Source organism: Capra hircus, chromosome 6 (genome assembly GCF_001704415.2).
Source record: "Capra hircus breed San Clemente chromosome 6, ASM170441v1, whole genome shotgun sequence".
Taxonomy (NCBI): Eukaryota; Metazoa; Chordata; class Mammalia; order Artiodactyla; family Bovidae; genus Capra; species Capra hircus.
The window spans coordinates 109,117,537-109,141,457 of NC_030813.1; the positions used below are offsets into that span (position 1 = coordinate 109,117,537).

At 43.8% G+C, this 23,921-nt stretch overlaps 1 long non-coding RNA gene across 1 annotated transcript; it reads right to left on the reverse strand.

The window, feature by feature from the left end:
* On the reverse strand, nucleotides 5,295–16,687 carry LOC108636286. Its single transcript, XR_001918253.1, has 3 exons — nucleotides 16,610–16,687; nucleotides 14,990–15,103; nucleotides 5,295–5,728 (listed from the first exon to the last, which is right to left on the reverse strand). It is a non-coding gene; the product is annotated as an uncharacterized LOC108636286 (long non-coding RNA).

Below are 23,921 nucleotides of genomic sequence, written 5' to 3' on the forward strand. Positions count from 1 at the left end.
ATATTCAGTGTTGATTTCCTTAAAGATTGACTGGTTTGATCTCTTCAAGAGTTAACAAATGCCCATGGATCACCATTTGAAAAACAAGGGACTAGACTATGTCTCACATAGGCCCTTATCTGTGTTACCTGCTTTTAGAAATAAAGTTTTATTTAAACCCCATTCAGTTTGCTTTTTCCTCCCATTGTCTGCGTCTGCTTTTGCTGCAAGGCCAGGGCTGAGGCAACGACTACATGGCTTGCAGCACTGAGAAGATTTACCACCTGGCCTTTTATAAAAAAGGTTTGTCAATTCCTGGAATAAAAGGAGGCAGCGAAGTTGTGATTGTGACCCTTCAGAGTTGGGAAGCCTGTATTCAAGAACTTCTGCCTGTCACTAGATAACAAGTTGCTTCTCTGAACAATGAAGATAATGTCTAGTTCACAGGGCTGTTGTACGGCCAAGCCAACTCACACAAATGACAATGTGACGTATATCATTTTGTCACAGGACAGTTTGTCATATGCTGCCCAGATGAAATGGATTGTTAAGAATGAGTGGAGAGACTTCCCTGATGGGCCAGTGGCTAAAACTCTGTGCTCCTAATGCAGGGGGCCCGGGTTCCATCTTTGGCCAGGGGACTAGATCCCATGTGCTGCAACTAAGATCCAGCACAGCCAATAAGATACTAAATAAATGAATAAAAAGAGTGGGTAGGATTTGGACAAAGAGAGGGGGAGATTCTGCATGCTGAGGAAGGAGCACGTTAAAGAAAAGTGTCCAAGTTTGCCTTTATTAAATGGTACTGGGGGCACAAGATGTGCTCACTAAATGCTCATTGAGTTAGTATCATATATTTATTTCATTTTTGTCAGAAATGTTCTGTGCCATAGCCCAGCCAGTCAGTGCTCCGTTGTGTCTGACTCTTTGAGACCCTGTGGACTGTAGCCTGCCAGACTCCTCTGTCCATGGGAGTTTTCCAGGCAAGAATACTGCAGTGGGATCTTTTCGACCCAGGGATTGAATCTGTGTCTTCTGGGTCTCCTATATTGAAAGGTGGATTCTTTACTGCTGAGCCACCAGGGATGGAGCCCATCAATTATCTGAACTGTCTGTGAATGCACAGGCAGATTTGCTACAGCGTGAAGAAACTGCTCCTAGCTTTGGGGGAGGAGGTATGACAGGAATGCGTACGTGCGGGCTCAGTTGCTCTCGGTCCGACTCTTTTCGACCTCAAGGACTGTGGCCTACCAGGCTCCTCTGTCCTTGGGATTCTCCAGGCAAGAGTACTGGAGTGGGTTGCCATTTTCTTGTCCATGGCAGGTATACTTAGACAAAATTCTAAAATACAAATTTTCTCATCAAGGTTTGGGAAACTCTGAAGGCCATTTGTAGCCCCCTTATGTGATTGGAGAAGGAAATGGCAACCCACTCCAATATTCGTGCCTGGAGAATCCCATGGAAGGAGGAGCCTGGTGGGCTATAGTCCATGGGGTTGCAAAGAGTCGGACACGACTGAGTGACTTCACTTTCACTTTCACTTTATGTGATTGTTGACCTTTTTGTCCCATTTTTATTCCATGTTTTCTAGTTTTAATGTGTTTTTGTTTTCAGAAGGTAACATTACTTTTTATGCAGGTAACATTACTTTTTTCATATTTCTTTGCTTTCAAGATTTACATCTAGCAGCTATAGCAACAAAATATATAAAAAAAGTAAGATTAATTATGAAGTTAAGAAGCCGTTGTCTATTAAAGTTACTGAATTGCTAGCTGTTTTGACAACTGAAATGGCAGTTTATCAAATGGCTTGAAATAAAAGGTACTCCTTTACATGCTTATGAAAATGGAAAGGAATTTTGCATTTAGAAGAGTTAGTCTTCAATATTACTGTTTTAATTTTAAAAATAGCCTTAAGGGGTTTGAGTGTGCATTTATGAATATTCTAAATAATAGTTGGCACCCTGAAAACTGAAAGTTACACCTCCTGGAATGAAATTAGAAAAAAGTAGAAATGAAATAAGATCTGTAGAAACGATGTAATATTATCTGAATTACCTAATTCCAATCCTGGTCTTCTGGGTAGAAATTCTGAGAGGAATGAGAAAACAATGATTATAACCAAGAAATTGTATACCTAAGTGATGAAAGCATTCTACCTCTGAATAAAGAATCTTTTCAGAGGGGAAATGGCTGGAATGTCATCTATGAAAGCGATGGATCCAGTGTCTGGAACTGACCTTGTTTCTACAGAAAGCATGCATTTGCTAAAGGGCAATTGCCACTGAGGTCATCTAATTCATTCCTCTCTGACTCTGTGATCATTAGACAAGCTTTGAGTCAAATCTGGCTTTATATTTAACTTTGCCTCTAGGAAGAAAAATTACTGATCAGCAAATATAGTAAGCTCTTCACTTGGCGCTAATAACACTCCCCAGGAATGGTTTTTTACTCTTTTTTTTTTCTTTTCTTTTCATTTTTTTTTCTTTTCTTTTTATTTTTTTTTTAATTTTTTATTTTTTTTAAATTTTAAAATCTTTAATTCTTACATGCGTTCCCAAACATGAACCCCCCTCCCACCTCCCTCCCCACAACATCTCTCTGGGTCATCCCCATGCACCAGCCCCAAGCAAGCTGCACCCTACATCAGACATGGACTGGCGATTCAATTCTTACATGACAGTATACATGTTAGAATTCCCATTCTCCCAAATCATCCCACCCTCTCCCTCTCCCTCTGAGTCCAAAAGTCTGGTATACACATCTGTGTCTTTTTTCCTGTCTTGCATACAGGGTCGTCATTGCCATCTTCCTAAATTCCATATATATGTGTTAGTATACTGTATTGGTGTTTTTCTTTCTGGCTTACTTCACTCTGTATAATTGGCTCCAGTTTCACCCATCTCATCAGAACTGATTCAAATGAATTCTTTTTAACGGCTGAGTAATACTCCATTGTGTATATGTACCACAGCTTTCTTATCCATTCATCTGCTGATGGACATCTAGGTTGTTTCCATGTCCTGGCTATCATAAACAGTGCTGCGATGAACATTGGGGTACATGTGTCTCTTTCAATTCTGGTTTCCTTGGTGTGTATGCCCAGAAGTGGGATTGCTGTGTCATAAGGTAGTTCTATTTGCAATTTTTAAAGGAATCTCCACACTGTTCTCCATAGTGGCTGTACTAGTTTGCATTCCCACCAACAGTGTAGGAGGGTTCCCTTTTCTCCACACCCTCTCCAGCATTTATTGCTTGCAGATTTTTGGATCGCAGCCATTCTGACTGGTGTGAAGTGGTACCTCATTGTGGTTTTGATTTGCATTTCTCTAATAATGAGTGATGTTGAGCATCTTTTCATGTGTTTGTTAGCCATCCGTATGTCTTCTTTGGAGAAATGTCTATTTAGTTCTTTGGCGCATTTTTTGATTGGGTCGTTTATTTTTCTGGAATTGAGCTGCAGAAGTTGCTTGTATATTTTTGAGATTAGTTGTTTGTCAGTTGTTTCATTTGCTATTATTTTCTCCCATTCAGAAGGCTGTCTTTTCACCTTGCTTATATTTTCCTTTGTTGTACAGAAGCTTTTAATTTTAATTAGATCCCATTTGTTTATTTTTGCTTTTATTTCCAGAATTCTGGGAGGTGGATCATAGAGGATCCTGCTGTGATTTATGTCTGAGAGTGTTTTGCCTATGTTCTCCTCTAGGAGTTTTATAGTTTCTGATCTTACATTTAGATCTTTAATCCATTTTGAGTTTATTTTTGTGTACGGTGATAGAAAGTGATCTAGTTTCATTCTTTTACAAGTGGTTGACCAGTTTTCCCAGCACCACTTGTTAAAGAGATTGTCTTTACTCCATTGTATATTCTTGCCTCCTTTGTCAAAGATAAGGTGTCCATATGTGTGTGGATTTATCTCTGGGCTTTCTATTTTGTTCCATTGATCTATATTTCTGTCTTTGTGCCAGTACCATACTGTCTTGATGACTGTGGCTTTGTAGTAGAGCCTGAAGTCAGGCAAGTTGATTCCTCCAGTTCCATTCTTCTTTCTCAAGATTGCTTTGGCTATTCGAGGTTTTTTGTATTTCCATACAAATCTTGAAATTATTTGTTCTAGTTCTGTGAAAAATGTGGCTGGTAGCTTGATAGGGATTGCATTGAATTTGTAAATTGCTTTGGGTAGTATACTCATTTTCACTATGTTGATTCTTCCGATCCATGAACATGGTATATTTCTCCATCTATTAGTGTCCTCTTTGATTTCTTTCATCAGTGTTTTATAGTTTTCTATATATAGGTCTTTAGTTTCTTTAGGTAGATATAGGAATGGTTTTTTAAAATTTATTTTTAATTGGAAGATAATTGCTTTAAATGTTGTGTTGGTTTCTGCCATACAACAAGATGATTCAACCATAAGTATACACATATTCCCTCCCTCTTGAACCTCCCTCTTAGCTGCCCCATCCCACCTCTCGGTTGTCACAGAGTGTGAGTTTGAGCTCCCTGTGTTATATAAGACAGTAGCTGTCTATTTCACACACAGTACTGTTCCGGTTCTACTCTCTCAATTCATCCCACCCTCTCCTTTCCCTGCTGTGTCCACAAGTCTGTTCTGTATGTCTCTGTCTCTCTTCCTGCTCTGTAAACAAGGTTTATCAGTACCATCTTTCTAGATTCCATATATATGTGTTAATATACGCATTTGTTTTTCTCTTTCTGACTTACTTCACTCTGAGCAGGCTCTAGGCTCATCCAACTCAGTTCAGCTGACTCATACCTGTCCCTTTCTTTGGCTGAGTAGTATTCCATTGTATATGTGTACCACAACTTCTTTATCCATTCATCTGTTGATCCATGAATGACTTTTATGCATAAAGCTCTAAGAGCTTGATTAGTGGTGAAACTATGTGGGATTCAGGTCCATTCTTCGTGTACTGATAGCCACCTTCTGACCCTGCAGGACGGAAGACAGGACCCCACACTGTGGTGAACAAATTGAGGTGTTGCTGAGGAACCGTTCCAGATGTGTCTGTCTCAGGTAACCTCAAATTTTCTTGGCTACATTTTAAGTTTAAACTCCACAGTTTCCTTGTAGAAAATGAGGGCAACACAGTTTATTGACAACAGCTAATCATCTAGAAATAAACCCTTGATATAAGCTGCATCAATTAGAATGTCGCCTAAAAGAAGATGCACAATGTTGAGAGTGTGAGTTAAGTTTATTTGGGGCAAAATGAGGACCGCAGCCCAGAAGACAGTGATAGCTCTGAGAGACTGCTCCAAAGAGGCAGAGGGGGAAGGTCAATATATGTGATTTTGGTGAAGGGGGAGTTCACACAATCAAACACTCATCTTAACAAAAAGTTTTCTGGTAGTCACAAGGAACTGGTGTCACCATGAAGGGATTTAGTGCTTTTCTGGATGGGGGGAAATGCAAGGATCGGGATCAAGAAATCAGTTTCTGAAAATATCTAACTATCTAAAGACCTGTTCCACCAGTTTTCTTCGCTCAGAGTGTCTCAGTCTCCACGCTGAACTCCCTTCAGGGTGTATCGAAGGTCAACAGCTGCAGCAGAACAGAGCTCAATCTCTGGAAGAGGCAGATGGCAAATGCCCTTGGCAAGTGCCAATTTGTAGTTGACTAGACCTATGCCTGGGGTTTTTGAAGTCTCCTTCTCCGGTGGCCACATTATAAGCAGATGTCTGGAGCCGCCAACCACCAGGCCCTCTGCCGTATGGATGGAGCCAGTCTGCAGAAGAAGAAGAAGAAAAAAATCTGACAACCTGCAGAGCAAAGCATGGGTAAGAGATGCTCTGTCCTCCTGAAAGGGAAAGGTTAACATTGTACATAACCTCCTGCTCCTTCTGCCTCTGTAACTCAGCTTGCTCTTCGTAAAGTCTGGATCATGGAGGTCATGTAGTCTCAGAAAGTGGGAATTCATAATACTCTGAACTGGAGTTTATCTCACTTACCCTTGTCCTGCTCTTTGTAATCGTCCAGCCCCTGCAAACTCACAAACCCGCTTAATCATGCCTGTCCGTGTATATAAACTCTGTAACCCCTTTGTTCAGGGCTCAGAGCTTGGAAAGTTAACTCCTCTGGGCCTGCTGGTGTAATAAACCTGAGTTCTCCAACTGTCCGGGTGTGGTGCTTGGTTTCTCAAGGACTGGTTTCTGCAACACTCCACTTGTTCCTGAGGCCCAGCTGTACTTGTTCTTATCCATCATTCGATTATGTGAAACAAATACCACAAATTTAAAGTCCTATTGCTTAATATGGAATACACCTTGTTGCAATGATGAGGAGGGACCCAAATGGAAAGGGATTGTGAAAAATAATGGCATGCGCTTGGAAGCCTGGTGAATACCAGCATTTGCCATCATGTGCCCCCTTGGTGCACTTCCCACGTGGCTCAGTGGTAAAGAATATGCCTGCCAATGCAGGAGGTGCAAGAGAGGCGGGATCGATCCCTGGGTCAGGAAGATCCCCTAGAGAAGGATGGCAACCCACTGCAGTGTTCTTCCCTGGAAAACCCCATGGACAGAGGAGCCTGGCAGGTACAGTCTATGGGGTTGCAAAGAGTCGGACACAACTGAGCACGCATACCCCCTTGGTAAACTGAGGAACTGGATTGACCCTTACTACTAATTCATACTGGCCTACATCAAAACATCAATACAAATCTGATATTCTTCAAGCCAAATGGCTTGCTTTTTTTCGTATTCATGTCTCGTTACATCAGGGAGACCATGGATCGAGTGGGGCTAAGTCACTTCTGTCATGTCTGACTCTATGTGACCCATAGACGGCAGCCCACTAGGCTCCTCTGTCCCTGGGATTCTCCAGGCAAGAATACTGGAGTGGGTTGCCATTTCCTTCTCCAATGCATGAAAGTGAGAAGTGAAAGTGAAATCGCTCAGTGGTGCCCAACTCTTAGCGACCCCATGGACTGGAGCCTACCAGATTTCTCCGTCCATGGGATTTTCCAGGCAAGAGTACTGGAGTAGGGTGCCATTGCCTTTTCCTGGATCGGGTGGGGACAACTCTTTAAAAGTGTGGCCAAATGCCAAGTTCATGTGCCCAACGCAAGGTGAGGCCAGACAAATGGAAACATCAGACTGCGGAGCAAAGAAAGGTTTATTGCAAGGGCCAAGCAAGAAGGATGAGTGGCTTGAGTTCAAAAAACCTAAACTCCCTGATGGCTTTCAGGGAAGAGGTTTATAGGCAAAATTTGGGGTGAGGGGGCTTCCCTGGTTGTCCTGCCAATGCAGGGGACGTGGGTTTGATCCCTGGTGCAGGATGATCCCACATGCCATGAAGCAACTAAGCCTGTGCACCACAAGTACTGAGCCCCCGGCTACAACTTCTGAAGTCCCCGCGCCTTGAGCCCATGCTTCAACAAGAGAAGCCACTGCAATGAGAAGCCCACACACCACAACTAGAGAAAGCCCTGGCACATCAGTGAAGACCCAGCACAGCCCATAAATAAATAAATGAAATGTTGTTTAAGAGACTTTCTTCTGATTGGCTGGTGCTGAGGTTAACAGGGTGTTGTTCCAGGAATCTTGAGCTTAGCCTTCCATTTGGGGTGGGGGTGGGGGGTGCTTAGGTCCTGCAAGAGAACTCAAGGGTATATTTTGTGTATACTCCTTGGAGAGGAACCAGGACCCGGCTTTATTGCTGCACCATTGTTTCTTGACTGCCCCTGCATTGTTTTGGCATTCTGTCCGGTCCCTAGTAGGTTACCATTTGAATCTGCCCTTTGGAACTCAGGGAAGGTCTAGGAGGCCTAGGCCTTTTCTCTACCAAAAAGGAAGAAGACATGGAAAGAGAGCCCTTGCAGAGTCCTCCTTGATTTCAAAAGTGGGAGCTATTTGATTAGAAAGATCTGACTCAAGAATGATGTCTAGGACTTTTCTGGTGGTCCAGTGATTAAGAATCTGCCTTGAAAGGCAAGGAATGCAGGTTAGACTCCTGGTGAGGGAATCCTGGGTGAAGCCAGAAAAAGAAAAACAGGAAGGGTGAGGGAAGAAGCTTGTGTTTGCAGGCATGATGATGAAGAGATAGAATGTGGGGCATTTGGAGTCACAACTGGCTTTGTATTCCGGCTTTGCTGTTTTCTTTCTGCAGGATTCTGGACAAATCCATCAGCTTCTCTGTGTCTTGTTGTTTTATTTGTAGAATACAAAGAGTAATAGACCTGCCATAGGGTTTTAGGGAAGACTGATTGAGAACATTCATTTATTCACTGCAAGGAGATCCAACCAGTCCATCTTAAAGGAAATCAGTCCTGAATATTCATTGGAAGGACTGATGCTGAAGCTGAAATTCCAATACTTTGACCACCTGATGTGAAGAACTGACTCATTGGAAAAGACCCTGATGCTGGGAAAGATTGAAGACAGGAGGAGGGGATGACAGAGGATGAAATGGTTGGATGGCATCACTGACTCTATGGACATGAATTTGAGTAAACTCTGGGAGTTGGTGATGGACAGGGAAGCCTGGTGTCCTGCAGTCCGTGGGATTGCAAGGAGTTGGACATGACTGAGCAACTAAACTGAACTAATTCCTTAACCAGATATTCAAAGCGACAGTGCTCTTCAAGCCACGTGATTTCCCAATAATTTTCAAACCAGGCATTCCTCTTCTAAAACTTTAGTTGAGTGGTGTTTAAGTCACTTTTGGTTTCTCCTCCAAAAGAAGTCTTTGAATTAGCTTCTCTTTCTAAAAATCTTTCCCATTGGCAACAAGCTTGGGCTCCTACTCGGTTCAGTTCAGTTCAGTCTCTCAGTCATGTCCGACTCTTTGCAACCACATGGACCGCAGCACGCCAGGCATCCCTATCTATCACCAACTCCTGGAGTTCACCCAAACCATGTCCGTTGAGTCGGTGATGCCATCCAATCATCTCATCCTCTGTCATCCCCTTCTCCTCCTGCCCTCAATCTTTCCCAGCATCAGGGTCTTTTCAAATGAGTCAGCTCTTTGCATCAGGTGGCTGAAGTATTGGAGTTGCAGCTTCAGCATCCGTCCTTCCAGTGAACACACAGGACTGATTTCCTTTAGAATGGTCTGGTTGGATCTCCTTGCAGTCCAAGGGATTCTCAAGAGTCTTCTCCAACACCACAGTTCAAAAGCATCAACTCTTCGGCACTCAGCCTTCTTCAGAGTCCAACTCTCACATCCATACATGACTACTGGAAAAACGATAGCCTTGACTAGATAGACCTTTGTTGACAAAATAATGTCTCTGCTTTTCAAAATGCTGTATACGTTGGTCATAACTTTCCTTCCAAGGAGTAAGCATCTTTTAATTTCATGGCTGCAATCACCATCTGCAGTGATTTTGTAGCCCAGAAAAATAAAGATGGCCACTGTTTCCTCTGTTCCCCCATCTATTTCCCATGAAATGATGGGACCAGATGCTGTGATCTTAATGTTGAGTTTTAAGCCCGCTTTTTCACTCTCCTCTTCCACTTTCATCAAGAGGCTTTTTAGTTCCTCTTCACTTTCTGCCATAAGGGTGATGTCATCTGCATATCTGAGGTTATTGATATTTCTCCCAGCAATCTTGATTCCAGCCTGTGCTTCCTCCAGCCCAGCGTTTCTCATGATGTACTCTGCACAGAAGTTAAATAAGCCAGGTGACAATATACAGCCTTGATGAACTCCTTTTTCTATTTGGAACCAGTCTGTTGTTCCATGTCCAGTTCTAACTCTTGCTTCCTGACCTGCATACAGGTTTCTCAAAAGGCAGGTCAGGTGGTCTGGTATGCCCATCTCTTTCAGAATTTTCCACAGTTTATTGTGATCCACACAGTCAAAGGCTTTGGCATAGTCAATAAAGCAGAAATAGATGTTTTTTTTTGAACTCTCTTGCTTTTTCGATGATCCATTGGATGTTGGCAATTTGATCTCTGGTTCCTCTGCCTTTTCTAAATCCAGCTTGAACATCTGGAAGTTCATGGTTCACATATTGCTGAAGCCTGGCTTGGAGAATTTTGAGCATTACTTTACTAGCGTGTGAGATGAGTACAATTGTGCGGTAGTTTGAGGATTCTTTGGCATTGCCTTTCTTTGGGATTGAAACGAAAACTGACCTTTTCCGGTCCTGTGGCCACTGCTGAGTTTTCCAATGTGCCAGGAAATGTTCTGGGAGTGGGAGAGGATGCAGGTGAGCTGGATAGATGAAACCTTGCCATCAGCTCTTCCATTCTAGTGGAATTAGGTGATCAACAAAGAAATGCATGAATAACATATCAAGCAAAGATAAGTATTCTGCCTGAGATGAAGTAGAGGGATAGAGTGGGGTTTGACTGGACAGCAGCTCACAGGTTAGGGAAGGTCATTCTCAGATCTGAATGTCACAGTGAAGCCAGCCATGAGGAAATAAGGAGTAGTCGATGCAGGGAGAACAGCTAATGCTGGAGTCCTGGGGCAGGAATCAGTGTGATGCATTTGAGGAACAGAAATATGGTCACTGGAGCTGCAGGATATTGGGAGAGAGTAGTCGCAGATGGAATCGGATTATGTGGGGCTTTGACCACAAGGAGAGGAAATGTGTTTTGTCTTAAGTGCAACAAAAAGCCTGTGGAAAATTTCGAATTGGCAGATAACATGATTTCATAAGGGAGGTAATATGTTCACCACTGGTCCTGGCACAGGAAAAACGCTGAGTGTGTTAGCTGCTGTTGCCGTTTTATTTAATCCTCACACCACCCTATGAGATGCTCACTGTGAAAGGAAATCATTCCAAACCTCATCAGAGGCAGAACTTTGTGGGCTGGGGTGATTTTCTGCCTCTTTGGGAAGGATCTAGGATTCCTAATAGAGCTCCGGACTATTTTTCTGATGGCCTTGAAAGAAATTTAGCTTCCTTCTGGGAAGTTAGATTGACTCGACTCTGCTCTTGCTGTTTAGGTGGGCCTGGTAACCCTTGACCAGATAATCAAAGGTGCAGGGTTCTTTAAGTTTCATGACTTCCTAATAACCTTCAAGCCAGACATTCCTCTTCTAAAACTTCAGTTGAGTGGTGTTTAAGTCACTTTAGTTTCTCCCCCAAAGAAAAATCTTTGAATTAGCTTTTTTATTTTTTTTTTCAAGTCTTTCCTGTTGGCAACAAGCTTGAAATGAAATGTGGATAAATGTTTATACTCAGTTCATCCCCCAAACTGCTTTGACAGTATCATTAATATCACTATTCCACAGACAAGGAAACTGAGCCTGAGAAATGTTAAGTAACTTGGGCAATGCCACAGATTTCCACCCAAATGTTATGCATTCAAGCACTCTACTGGGCTCCTCACAAGGAAGACCAAACTCAACTTAAGCAATTCTGAACCTGAAGGGCGATCTGGTCCCCAGTCATCATATTTTCTTTTGTTGCAATTCCACTGCTATCAGTTTTATTTTATATTAATTTTTAAAGGTATTCTGTGACTCATCGTGACCTCTCTTTACTCCCCCAAGATATATATGTGTAGTTCATCTCCATTCACACTCTGCTTTGCTTTTTGATTTTTAAGTCTTAATTTGCTATATATATATATATATATATTTTTTTTTTTTTTTTGTCTGTTTCATGTGGCATGTGGGATCTTGGTTCCCTAACCAGGGATCGAACCCATGACCCCTGCAGTGGAAGCATGGAGTGTTAACCACTGGACCACTAGGGAAGTCCTAATTTGTTCTTTCACTAATTGAACCCAATCCTAACTAGAATGGACACTTTTCTCCTGTTTGTCAAGAGTCACAAAATCCATTTTTCTGGTTTAGGATGTCTCTTATTTGAATCTTCTGTGCATCCAAGCCCAGAGATGCAAATCATTACTGTCCATGATTCATGCCAAACATACAACCAGATTGTATGTCTGCCAAGCTGAAGTAAACGATGCAATAGCCCTGGAGAGAAAAGTCCTGAATGAGGTCACTGAAGGATGCTAAAACCCTCCAGATCATCTCGGACTGGAGGACGGGGGAAGTCCCGATGTATAACCAATGAGCCTCATTTTCTTAGAATGAAATTGATTCCATGGGTGTACTGGAACCAGTTTAAATAAGCTCATGTTAAATTTTCAGGAAATTTGTGGAGTAGTTGGTGCCAAGTTGGTAGCTTGAAATTGGCCACAGAGGGAGTATTTATACCAGAGAAACTGGTAAAAGCCACAAATCAGGGCTTTCATACCCCATATAGCCAGTTTTTAAACCCTCAGCAGTAACCACTGCAAGCGCCCTTCTGGCTCCTGTTTTTCCCTGCCTAGTTATAGAACAAGAGGACGTGGAGAAACAGTGGGAAGGCTTCCAGGACAGGTTTGTGCTGGCATCTGTTTTCTTGCATGCCTTTCTCCTTCTCATACATGCTGTCAAGAGATCTGTATGCAGTCAAACAGACCCCTAGCAGAAATGCAGTTCACTGTTATTTCCCCTCGGTTGAATCCCGGATCCCTTACTACTGGCTGGTTAGTTATCCACAACTCTGGACCCTTTTCCTCATTGCTATAACAAGGGTAATATCTCAACCTCATAGTGTGCAAGTTATACATGACGGACAAGGGTACTGAGGAAAGGCTCTGCTTAGAACTTGATGCATTCTAAGCCTTCAATAAACAATGCTGCTGCTGCTAAGTCATGTCTGACTCTGTGCGACCCCATAGACGGCAGCCCACCAGGCTCCCCCATCCCTGGGATTCTCCAGGCAAGAATATTGGAGTGAGTTGCCATTTCCTTCTCCAATGCATGCATGCGTGCTAAGTTGCTTCGGTCATGTCCGACTCTGTGCGACCCTGTGGACAGCAGCCCACCAGGCTCCTCTGTCCATGGGATTCTCTAAGCAAGAATGCTGGAGTCAGTTGCCATTTTTTTCTCCCTAATAAACAGTAGCTCTAATTAAAAGTGTTATTATTTACTAGGTATTCACAGACACTCAGAGGACTCCTGCCCTCTTTGCTGTTATTGTTGTTGTTCAGTTGCTCAGTTGTGTCTGACTCTTTGCGACCCTATGAACAGCAGCACCCCAGTCTCCATCTTCCACCATGTCCTGGAGCTTGCTCAAATTCATGTCCATTGCATTGGTGATGCTATCCAACCATCTGATGCTCTGTCGCCCCCTTCTCCTCCTGCCCTCAATCTTTTCCAGCATCAGGGTCTTTTCCTAAGAGTCAGCCAACATACTGGAACTTCAACGTCTAGAGTCTAGACCTCACATCTCTGGTCCAGAGCCCTGAACCAGCCTGGCTTGCACCAACTCTCCCCACCAGGTGGCGCTCTCCTCCTGCTTGTGCTAGATAAGGCCGGGAGCCCCTCAGAGCTGTGATTCTCTTATCATCCCAGTCACACCAGCCACACACATTTTCTCCTTTTCATTCAGCGACTGCCTCCCAGTGATGCCTCAAGTGCATCGAGCTTCACAAGCTTCTTGGCTAGAAAGAAGTGGGAGAGAGAAACCTCTCTTGAAACATGTTGATTTGGCCTAGATAGCTTTTCATTGACATACAGAAGAAATTTTGTGACTCTGTGCAAAATCTTTTGATTCACTGCAAGGGTGTTTTTAACTGGTAAGAAGCTTAAGTCTTTAGGGGATTCTTTCTTATTGTTTTTGGCTGTGCTGGGTCTTTACTGCAGCACACGGCTTTTTTCTTCATTGCTGTACATTGCTGTAGCGTGCATTAGTCTAGTTGAGGTGAGCAGGGGCTCTTCCCCAGTTGTGGTGTGTGGTTTCTTGTTGTGGAGCAAGATCTGAGGGCTCTAGCATGTGGGCTCAGGAGTTGGGGGGCACTGGCTTAGTTGCTCCATGGCATGTGGGATCTTTCCATACCAGGAATTGAACCTGTGTCCCCTGCATTGCAAGGCGGATTCTCAACCCCTGGACTACCAGGGAAACCCAGGGATTCTTTCTGTCCTCTTTTGTCTGTCTTGGTTCCTTTTTCCTCATTCCCAGAATCCTTAAGGCCACATGATATAGTGGTGTCAATATGGTGTCAGCAATCAGACAGACTTAGATTTGACATATGTTTCTGACATATGTTTGGAGAAGGAAATGGCAACCCAATCCAGTATTCTTGCCTGGAGAATCCCATGGATGGAGGAGCCTGGTGGGCTACAGTCCACGGGGTCGCAAAGAGTCGGACACGATTGAGAGACTTCACTCACTTCTGAGGCTTATCCATTGAATGATCTTGGGGTACTTACTTGAATTTCTAACCTTCAGCTTCCTCATCCACAAAATGGGGATATCTATCTATCTTATCTACTATCTATCTATCTTATCTCTCTCTCTCTGTGTCCTTCTATCATCTGTCTGTCTTGGGCTAGTCCTGTACTTCACAACTGCCAATACATTAGATTTACCTACAGAACTTCTCAAAAATAGATGTTTCCTTGGCTCTAATCCAAAAGACTGATTCAACCGGGCTACTTTAGAACTTCCTGGGGGATTCTATGTGCAGTGAGGAGGGTTCAGAAGGGCCGAGACCCTGTTATGAAACCTCTCTAAGCCTCAGCGGCCTCATATGCTCAGAACCTGCAAGTCCCAGACCTCAAGAGCTCACACAAATGCAAAATGAGTCTCTTGGCCAACAGCCACTTTGTGCATGCTGTCCTTCACCTGTTCAGATTAGCAGGCAGTGCAATCTCTTCGACACCCACCCTTTGTCTTCAGCGGCCTTTCCTGGGAAGCCTAAGAAACTTTGTCGTTGCTCTTCAGGTGAGAAAAACAATACTTGGGGTCCTTGGCCCCTACTGAAGCTGGGCAGAACCTGTAGTCAGGAGAAATGTCAGCTCTTGCTGCGGTTCCACAGAGAACAGTGGGGGATGCTCCTTCTCCTGGGCTACCCTTGGTCAAGGATACTCTTCCCTCCAATTGGCCCAGGTGGTTAGGGATGTGGCCAATCAGAGATCTCCTCTTTCATTTCATATCAAAAGCAACCATAAGGCCCAGCCCATCACCCAAAAGCAGTATCATGAATTGAACAGCATCCACTCATTTCCTGGAACAAGCTGCTCCGTTAACCTTTGTGCAGTTGCCTGGTCCATACTCCTCCTTCTTGATGAGTTTCCTCTTGGAGGTCCTTCTTTTTCTTCTCACCATCTGGCCGCAGGTAGGTCCACCCGTGTCAGACATGTTCTAAAAAATACCAGAAGTAGATAAATACCTACTCCTTTCTCCCAGAAGGCTCCTTGGCCCACCGTGTAGGTTCACATACGTAAACAGTCCATGAGAAAGGATTCACTATCGATTTGCTTATCAGCCTCTTTTAAACTCAGGCCCTTTCCAAGCCCATCTCTACTAAAAGTCCCTTTCCCCAAACCAGCGGGTAGGAATGCGTTTACTTTGCACATGTGTAACACAAGGGGACTACTGAAATGATTGTTTCCAAGATAAAGGACATCTTGCCTCAAAAGTAAGTTCAGATTTTCACCCTGGAGCCCACAAACTAACCAAGATGGTAGTTTTCTTTTCTTTCCTTTTTTTTTTTTTTTTTTAATAAATATTTATTTGTTTATTTTTGCCTGTGCTGGGTCTTCATTGCTGCGCAGGCTTTTTCTCTAGTTGAGGCTCACTCCTTAGTGGTGGTGAATGGGCTTCTCATTGCGGTGTCTTTTCTCCTTATGGAGCACAGGTTCTAGGGTCCCATGGACTCAGGAGCTGTGACTCCCAGGATCTAGAGCTCAGGCTTAGTAGTTGTGGCTCATGGGCTTAGTTACTCTGTGACACATGGGATCTTCCTGGATCAGGGATCAACCCGTGTCTCCTGAGTTGGCAGATGGATTCTTTACCACTGAGCCACCAGGGAAGCCCCAAGATAGCAGTCTTCTTAGTTTCAGCTAATTCTAGGATTTAAACTCCTCTGGGCAGCCCGTGAGATGTACAGGTAGTTGATATGAATGGCAACCTTGCAGGGTGGCTGAGAATGACAAGGGAGATGAAATGTAGAAAGAGCAGTTAGTAATGGATTGTTATTACCCGTTTCTGTTACGCTCATCAGCATCTAAGCAGAGTTGCCCCTAACGGTGGGTACCCCAGGACCAAGTTATCCCTGCTCTTCTTCCTACCTTCTTACAGTAGTCAGTGCAGGGATCCAGAGCCCTGACCGATACAACTCGGGGGTCCCAGGTTCTCACCCTTATCGCCGATTTGCCAGTAAGATAATTTCAGTAATACAGCCTGTCCTCTATTTTTTTTTTTTAGCCTGTCCTCTTAAATGCAGAGCTGTGGGCCCAAGTGTTACTTGCTGTCTTTCCCTTCTATTGCAAGAATTCAAGAAAGCAACTTTTGATCAGAAGTTGGTTTGAGCTGGTTTTTGAGCTTTCCTCCTCCTCCAAATAGACCCAAATGTCAGCAAGGGGTTAGGAGAAAATTGGGGAAGGCCTGGTTTGAGCCATGTTATTCAACATAGCAAACCCAATGCCCTAAATATGGAAGCTTCCCTGATAGCTCCGTTGATAAAGAATCCACCTGCAATGTGGGAGACCTGGGTTCAATCCTTGGGTTGGGAAGATCCCCTGGAAAAGGAAAAAGCTACCCACTCCAGTATTCTGGCCTGGAGAATTCCATGGACTTGGGGTCACAAAGAGTTGGACACGACTGAACAACTTTCACTTGCAAATATGGAAGCTATCTGGTACTTACCTGACCTTTTAGGAGGGTACAGTCCTGGAGCTTGAGTCTCACGTGGCTCCTTGGGCCTGCTGCCCATTTCTCAGAATCTGCAAGTGAGGAGGCTTGTATTGAGCTCCCATAAACCTACAAGAATTCTCCTGTTTGGAAGGCTAAACACTTCTACCTCAGGGTTTTAGTGCCTGCTGACATTTTAAGAAATGTGTGCTTGTTTGTCAAAGGAAGGTCTATTTGGGGGTCTTGCTGCAGTTGCTTGCTATGGCTGATGTGGGCTCAGTTACCTAAGAGGCTGGCCATGCCTCTCTTGTGGATGGTCATGAGACAGATTTTGGAAATGGTGCTGACTTGGCTCAGTGGTTGACTGGATGAAGCAGGAAGGGAGAGGAGGTTCAGGTGGATAAGTTTCCTCTAGAATAAGTATTAGCCAACTATAGCCCAAGTGGCGCTACTGGTAAAGAATCCATTTGTCAATTCAGGAGATGTGGGTTTGTTTCCAGGGTCAGAAAGATACCCTGGAGTAGGATAACCCACTCCAGTATTCTTGCCTAGAAAATCCTGTGGACAGAGGAGCCTGGTGGGCTACAGTCCACAGGGTCCCAAAGAGTTGGACACAATTGAATATGAACATGCAACTATAGGCAACAGGTCAAATCTAGCCTGCTGCCAATTTTGGTTTTTACCTCTTTATTTTGAAATAAGCTAAGACTTCATGGCCACCGATTTTGTAAATGGCGTCTTGTTGGAACGTTACCTCACTTATTTGTTTACAGATTGTCTATGAATGCCTTCCTGATATTGCAGAATTGAGTCATCTCAACAAATGACATAGAACATGGAAAGCCTAAAGCCTGTGCCAGCTAGCTCTTTGCACAAAAAGCTTGATGATCTCTGTGCTGGAGTCAAAGATGCTTCTCACAGAAACGCCTCAAATTTCCTCCTTGCTGCCACCAAAGGCCTCAAGATCCCTGTTGAATCAGAGAACTCTAGAGTAGGCAAGGGGCATTAGTGGGCAGCCAATGCAATTTCTCCTCTGAGACTGGAATCTCCCAAGGATATCTTCTCAAGAGATCCCTTGGGGATCAGACACACCATTGCCTGAAGGGGTTAACTCACCCTCTTTGGGAAGTTGTGGCGGTTGGAAAATGATTCCTTATATTGAGCTAAAATCTGGAGGAAAGAAAAGTTGTTGAAGCTGTATTATTTATGATGCCATCTGCTGCTTTGGAGGAGGAAGGAAGACTATTTTCAGCAAGATGGGCTGTGATGCCTGTCTTGTGTGGAGTGGTCTGATGGGTGTGGAGGAGATGTGTGGAAGTTGGGGTGCTCTGAGCAGGCGAAGATGCTGGCTGCTTCTATTAATAGAGAGAAGGACACAGAGAAGGGATGCTGGAGAGGCATGGCTGGACAGTAGCGGGTCCTCCTGGTTCTCCACTGCAAAGAATTCTTTTGTGTCAGAGGACAGCTCTGTGTTCCCACTTCTGGTCTCTGATGAGATACATGAAACCAGCAGGAAAGAAGACCAAACTGAAAGCAAGAGAACAAGTAGGACTGCAGAGAGCGGGCTGCTGCTCTTCATCGGATTAGTGAAGGTGACCTGCTCCATTAGTGGAGTCCCTAATGGGCCCATGCTTGAAAAAAGGAAGTCTGCAGAATTAGCAGCCAATAAATTGTTAGTCTTGCGCACTGTCGATTCTGTCTTGCTGTTTTTGAACCATCTGACTTCACTTATTTTTATTTACTTTTTGACATGAGATCATTTTTTTACATTCTCTTTTTAACTCACTCCTAACAGTGTAATGCAAGTCTTTTTTCGCATTCTGGGTTCTGGATAATTCATCCACAGTTATCTATTTTCTGATGTTAGACGTGCATTGCAGGTCCAAGTTGATGAAGCATGACGTGCTACGGTGGACAGATCTTGGGCATTAGATGGGCAGACCTGGGTTTCAACCTAGTTTAGCCACCTCCGATGTGTGGGTTGGTAATCCTTGCCTAAATTAGTTTGGTTCTTAATCTCTTTGATTACTCAAGAATTATGGTTCTTTCATGTAGGAGTTTAAGAGGTACTGTTAAAAAACCAGACCAGGGACTTCCCTGGTTATCCAGTGGTTAAGACTCTGTACTTTCAATGCAGGAGGCGTGGGTTCGATCCTGGTGGGGGAACTAAAGTCCTGCATACCTGTGGTCAAAAAACAAAAACAAACAACATATAATAATAAAGTGTCGCTTAAAAAAATGAAACCAAACACCTGGTTGAGTGTGTTCGGTTTCAGATGCTATAATAACTAAATATTGATTATTTTCCCAGTTTTCACAAGCTTGACCAGTCTTTATATAAGATGCTCCAGATAAGGCAAAGATGAATGTGATGCGGGTCAGGATAGCAGCTAGGTTTTATTTCATACGCCAGCTCTCACGGAGAGTGCTGCTTCAGGGAGAGTTGTGTGGAGATGGATTTTAAGGGTCAGTAGGAAGAGTGTCATAGTTGATTAGCCATGTCCTTGGGCTCGGGAGCAGGCAGAGGGGGACAGGAACGTTGCTGACACAAGCCCTGCTTTGGGGAAGTCAGACCTAATGGGGCGTGAAACTCCTGGAGAAGCATGAGAGCGATGGTAACACTTCTACATATGTTATGTCTGGAGCCCTCTCGTGAATTATTATTCTCATTTTACACGTGAGGACATGGAGGCTCAGACAGGCTGAGTAATTTTCTTACTATGTAGAAAATGCTGGCAATGAGATCTAAACTCAAGTCTGTTTGACCTCAGCGGCTTTTGTTTGCAGCTAGTAACTTTTTAAACCGGGGCGTTCAAATTGAACTTCTTTTTGAAAAATGAGGTCAACTTTGGATACTTTAAGATTTGTCAAAGTGTGGTCATCTTGTGCCCAGCTTGATGAATTTCGATTACACCTGGATCATTTAAATACCCCAGTGAAACCACCAATTAGTGTATTTGGCTCTGTCTGGTCTCAGTTGCGACATGTGGGATCTATTGCAGTGGTGTAGTGAAAAACTTATTGTATATCAAAAGTGAGTAAGAATGACTTATTTTTGTATTTGAAATGGCGTTGGGGTCTAGGTTGAGATAACCTTTTCAACAAGAAGAATCTTTTGTGGGATAGACAGGGCATGAAGCCTATTCTTCATTGGACAGGATTATCTCAAGCTTCATTTAGAATGTCTGCTCTTGTTGGTACTCAACCCTGAAATGCCTTTGTGCATCCTCTCACCACCGTGCCAACTAGTCCTGTAAATTTCCACAATATCCTTGAGGATGGCATCACTCCCATGAGAATCATGGTTCTAACTCGACTCCCTCATTTTACAGATGAGCGAATCACTTTCTTGAAAAAGGAGGAACTTCTTCCCAATTCTCACAGGGACTTAGAGATTAATCATGAATTGCAATCTCCTGACTCTTTATTCTAAATCAGGAACCCATCCATCCACAGCAGGTGCAGCTGGAGCTTCGAGTCAAACAGATTTGGGTTCAAATTCTGGCTCTGCTTTTAGGCAAATGGCTTCATCTTTCTGAGCCTCTGTTTCATCTTCTGCAAAAATTGGGATTAAAAATAGCAGTTCCCTTAAAGACTTGGTATGAGGATTCAGCAGGGTTATTTCTATACATTCCTGGCACATAGTGAGATCTCAATATACAGTAGCTATTATTTGTTGTTGTTCCAGTTGCTAAGTCATGTCCAGCTCTTTGCAACTCCATAAACTGTAGCTCACCAGGCTCCTCTGTCCGTGGGGTTCTCCAGGTGAGAATACTGGAGGGGGTTGCCATTTCCTTCTCCAGGGGATCGTCCAGGATGAAGGATCAAACCTGTGTCTTCTGCGTTGACAGTGAGAATCTTTACTACTGAGCCATTGGGGAAGCCCAGTAGACAGTATATTACCCCTTTAAAGTTCATTTATCTAAGTGCCCGCAGAAAATGGTGTATTGTATGCTGGGAGAATTTCTCCATTTGAACTTTCCTCTGCAGAGAAACATTTGTCTTTATCTTTTGTTTCCAAAGCTTCAAATTGTCCTTTTCCAGAGCAAAGCATCCTACTAATCCCCTCCCACCACAGCTGTCCTGCTGCTAACATAGTTAAGGACACAGTATCTTGGCCTAAGTAGCTCAGAGCATTCTGACAACTTAGCTCCTCACTTAAAGAGTGGAAGGAACTTTGGAGCTGCAGCTGATGTGAAAAGAATGAAGAAAGAGGATGAAATTTGTGCCAGGTGCACAGTGAATGGTTGAGTTTTCTCATTTTACCAACACCCCATGAGGAGGGAATTGTTTATTATCACCTCCGCATTCAGTTCAGTTCATTCGCTCAGTTGTGTCCGGCTCTTTGCAACCCCATGGATTGTAGCATGCCAGGCTTCCCGGAGTTTTCTCAAACTCATGTCCACCAAGTCGGTGATGCCATCCAATCATGTCATCCTCTGTCGTCCCCTTCTCCACTTTACACCTAAGAAAATAAGGAGCTGAGCTGTTACAGCCCTTTGTTGAAGTCACACAGAGACAAGACAGAATCAGGTTTGCTGGACGTTCTCTTGATGCGATTGCTTTCAAAAGCAGATCCTGAAATAAAGATTTGGGTGCAAACATTCTCTTTGGGAGAGGTTTTTGTGGTTGTCTTATTGCCTCTCGGCTCTGATGCATCCTTCAATATGTGAGGGAAGATCCCCTGGAGAAGGAAATGGCAACCCACTCCAGTACTCTTGCCTGGAAAATTCCATGGATGGAGGAGCCTGGTAAGCTACAGTCCATGGGATCGCAAAGAGTCAGACATGACTGAGCAACTTCACTGCTGATAAAGGAATTTCTTTTAAGTATTTCTTCTTTAACAGGAACATGTTGCCGAGCTTTCTCAGACAAGGAAGCTGGAGGGGTGTTCCTGGAGGGGGAGGATCTCCTGCCATTTCTGTGCTGTATGGGGCTCAGTTATGGGTGTGGGGGCATTCAGTGGAACCTGCCCATGGGTCAAAATGTGGTCCTGCTGCAACTTTGCAGCCTCAGTGTGTGGATAACCTTTGTGCAACCCTCTCGGTCTGGAAACTAGAGTCAGAAGCACAGCTCACGTGCTCTGATGGACTCCTGTCCCCGCTGACTCCCACACTCCACATCTCCACAAATCAGGTGGTGCTTGACTGCTCCCCCAAAAGGACTCTGGAGGGTGGTTTCTTGCTTGCAGCCCCTCCAGACCAGCTCCAGCCTAGCCAGAGCCACAGACTTCTCTACTATCCCGTGGGCTTTCCCAAAGAAGCTTGAATGTCCCCCATCTTTGCCTGTGGGTGCTCAGCCTAAGCCATAGGGTGCCTTATACAGTTACTCTTTACCACAGATAATGGTTCCTTGTGTTACACTTCCTCTGGTTAAGTCATGGTGTATTCTGTCTCCTGATCACTGTCATAGCACGTGATCACTGGAAGAAGGCGAAAGAGTAGGGAAGGGGAAAAAGCCAATAAGAAAAGTATTAATGAGTGGATCACTATTATCAGTACTTGGGATACAATCACACTTGTGTCCTTTGAGACTCTAAGTGCCCCAGCAAGAGGCAAGAGGACTGCATATTTATCTACCAACTCCTGTCTCTCATTGATTGAGGGTTGCTTTTGGGAACTTTAATTCCCTGGCACTTTGGTTCTGCCCTGCATGCCTGAACTTCCCAAGGCCTATTTTACTTGTGTAGTTAGAACACGCCCTCAGGTAGAGAGAAACAGGTCCTTGATGGCAATATCCCTGTGAACATGGGAACTTCCTGTGATGCTACAGGTGACCTCTAGGGTGGACCAAGGCGATGGGGGCAGCCATGGTGTAGCTACTACATACTTGCTGGGGGAGGCTGGGTGGCAGATGAATGGCTCAGACTGATTCAGGGTGAAGTTTCTGGAAAAGTCCAGTGGTAGATGATCAAATGCTTTCCTGACTGGTAGAGTTTAATTGTATGGTCAGTGTTTGCTCTGGATAATTGGGTTTTCCTTTGACAGTCTCACTGGCTTGCTAGCTGCCTTGGAAGACACTGTTTTCTAACCATTTCGCATACAAAAAGCCAGACCTGGCTTCCATCCATGGCTGGCAGCCCTGCCATTTTCAGAAGGTGCTGATGGTTGTGGCATCCAAGAGGAAAAAGGCAGTGGTGTTTGTATTTTCCATTTTGCCCTTTACAAGAACATTTCAGCTGAAGCGGAAGGCTTTTTTTTTTCCCTTCACCCTGGGTGTTTTAATAGAATTCTTGGTGACATTAAGCCCTTTTAATTCTGAGTACCAGCTTCTAAAGTTCAGTGACGACGGAGCTCTGTTCAGCTGTGGAATGCAGTGGATACCAAGGTGAGAGTTTTTAATCACCAGGAGGACCAGAGTGAAAATACAGCCAGGAGGCAAGGTTATTACAAAAGGCCATGGACAATGTTTGTCTGTGGGAAAGTGTGGGCTGAAGGAGGTTACTTTTATATTGAAATTTTTAAATCATTCACATTTTGCAAGATGGTAATCAATGTAGAGGGTTTCAAAACCGGCAATGTGTTCTTTCTATATGTAAAATAGTCAGTGAAGAAAAAACAAGGAAACTTACTCTGTCCTAAAATGAAAAGATCTCTGAGACACATGACAAAAGCAGGAAAATACTGAATAGTTAATTGCTGCATGAGAAAGAAAGGGGAAAAATTATACAGTCACCTTTGCTTGTATGTATATAAAAATCTAATAAAACTATCTATGTATGGTTTAGCAGGGCAAAAACAAAGTGATTTTTTTTCAGTTTATAACTTTTATGTCATTTTCTTTTAAAAATCACATCAAAGTATTTTCTGTCCAGATAAATGAAACCAAAGCCCAGTGAAGAACACGATCATTGGAGGACATGTTTCTGTTCTTTGATCATTTGTACAAACTTTGAAGGCAGCTTTGGATGAGAAAATGCATTCCACAAAGTCAAATATCTGTGCATTAGTTCGGTTCAGTCAGTTGTGTCCAACTCTTTGTGACCCCATGGACTGCAGCACGCCAGGCTTCCCTGTCCATCACCAACTCCAGGAGCCTACTCAAACTCATGTCCATCGCATCAGTGATGCCATCCAACCATCTCATCCTCTGTTGTCCCCTTCTCCTCCTGCCTTCAATTCTTCCCAACATCAGGGTCTTTTCAAATGAGTCAGCTCTTCGCATCAGGTGGCCAAAGTATTGGAGTTTCAGCTTCAGCATCAGTCCTTCCAATGCATATTCAGGACTGATTTCCTTTAGGATGGACTGGTTGGATCTCCTTGCAGTCCAAGGGACTCTCAAGAGTCTTCTCCAACACCACAGTTCAAAAGCATCAATTCTTCGGTGC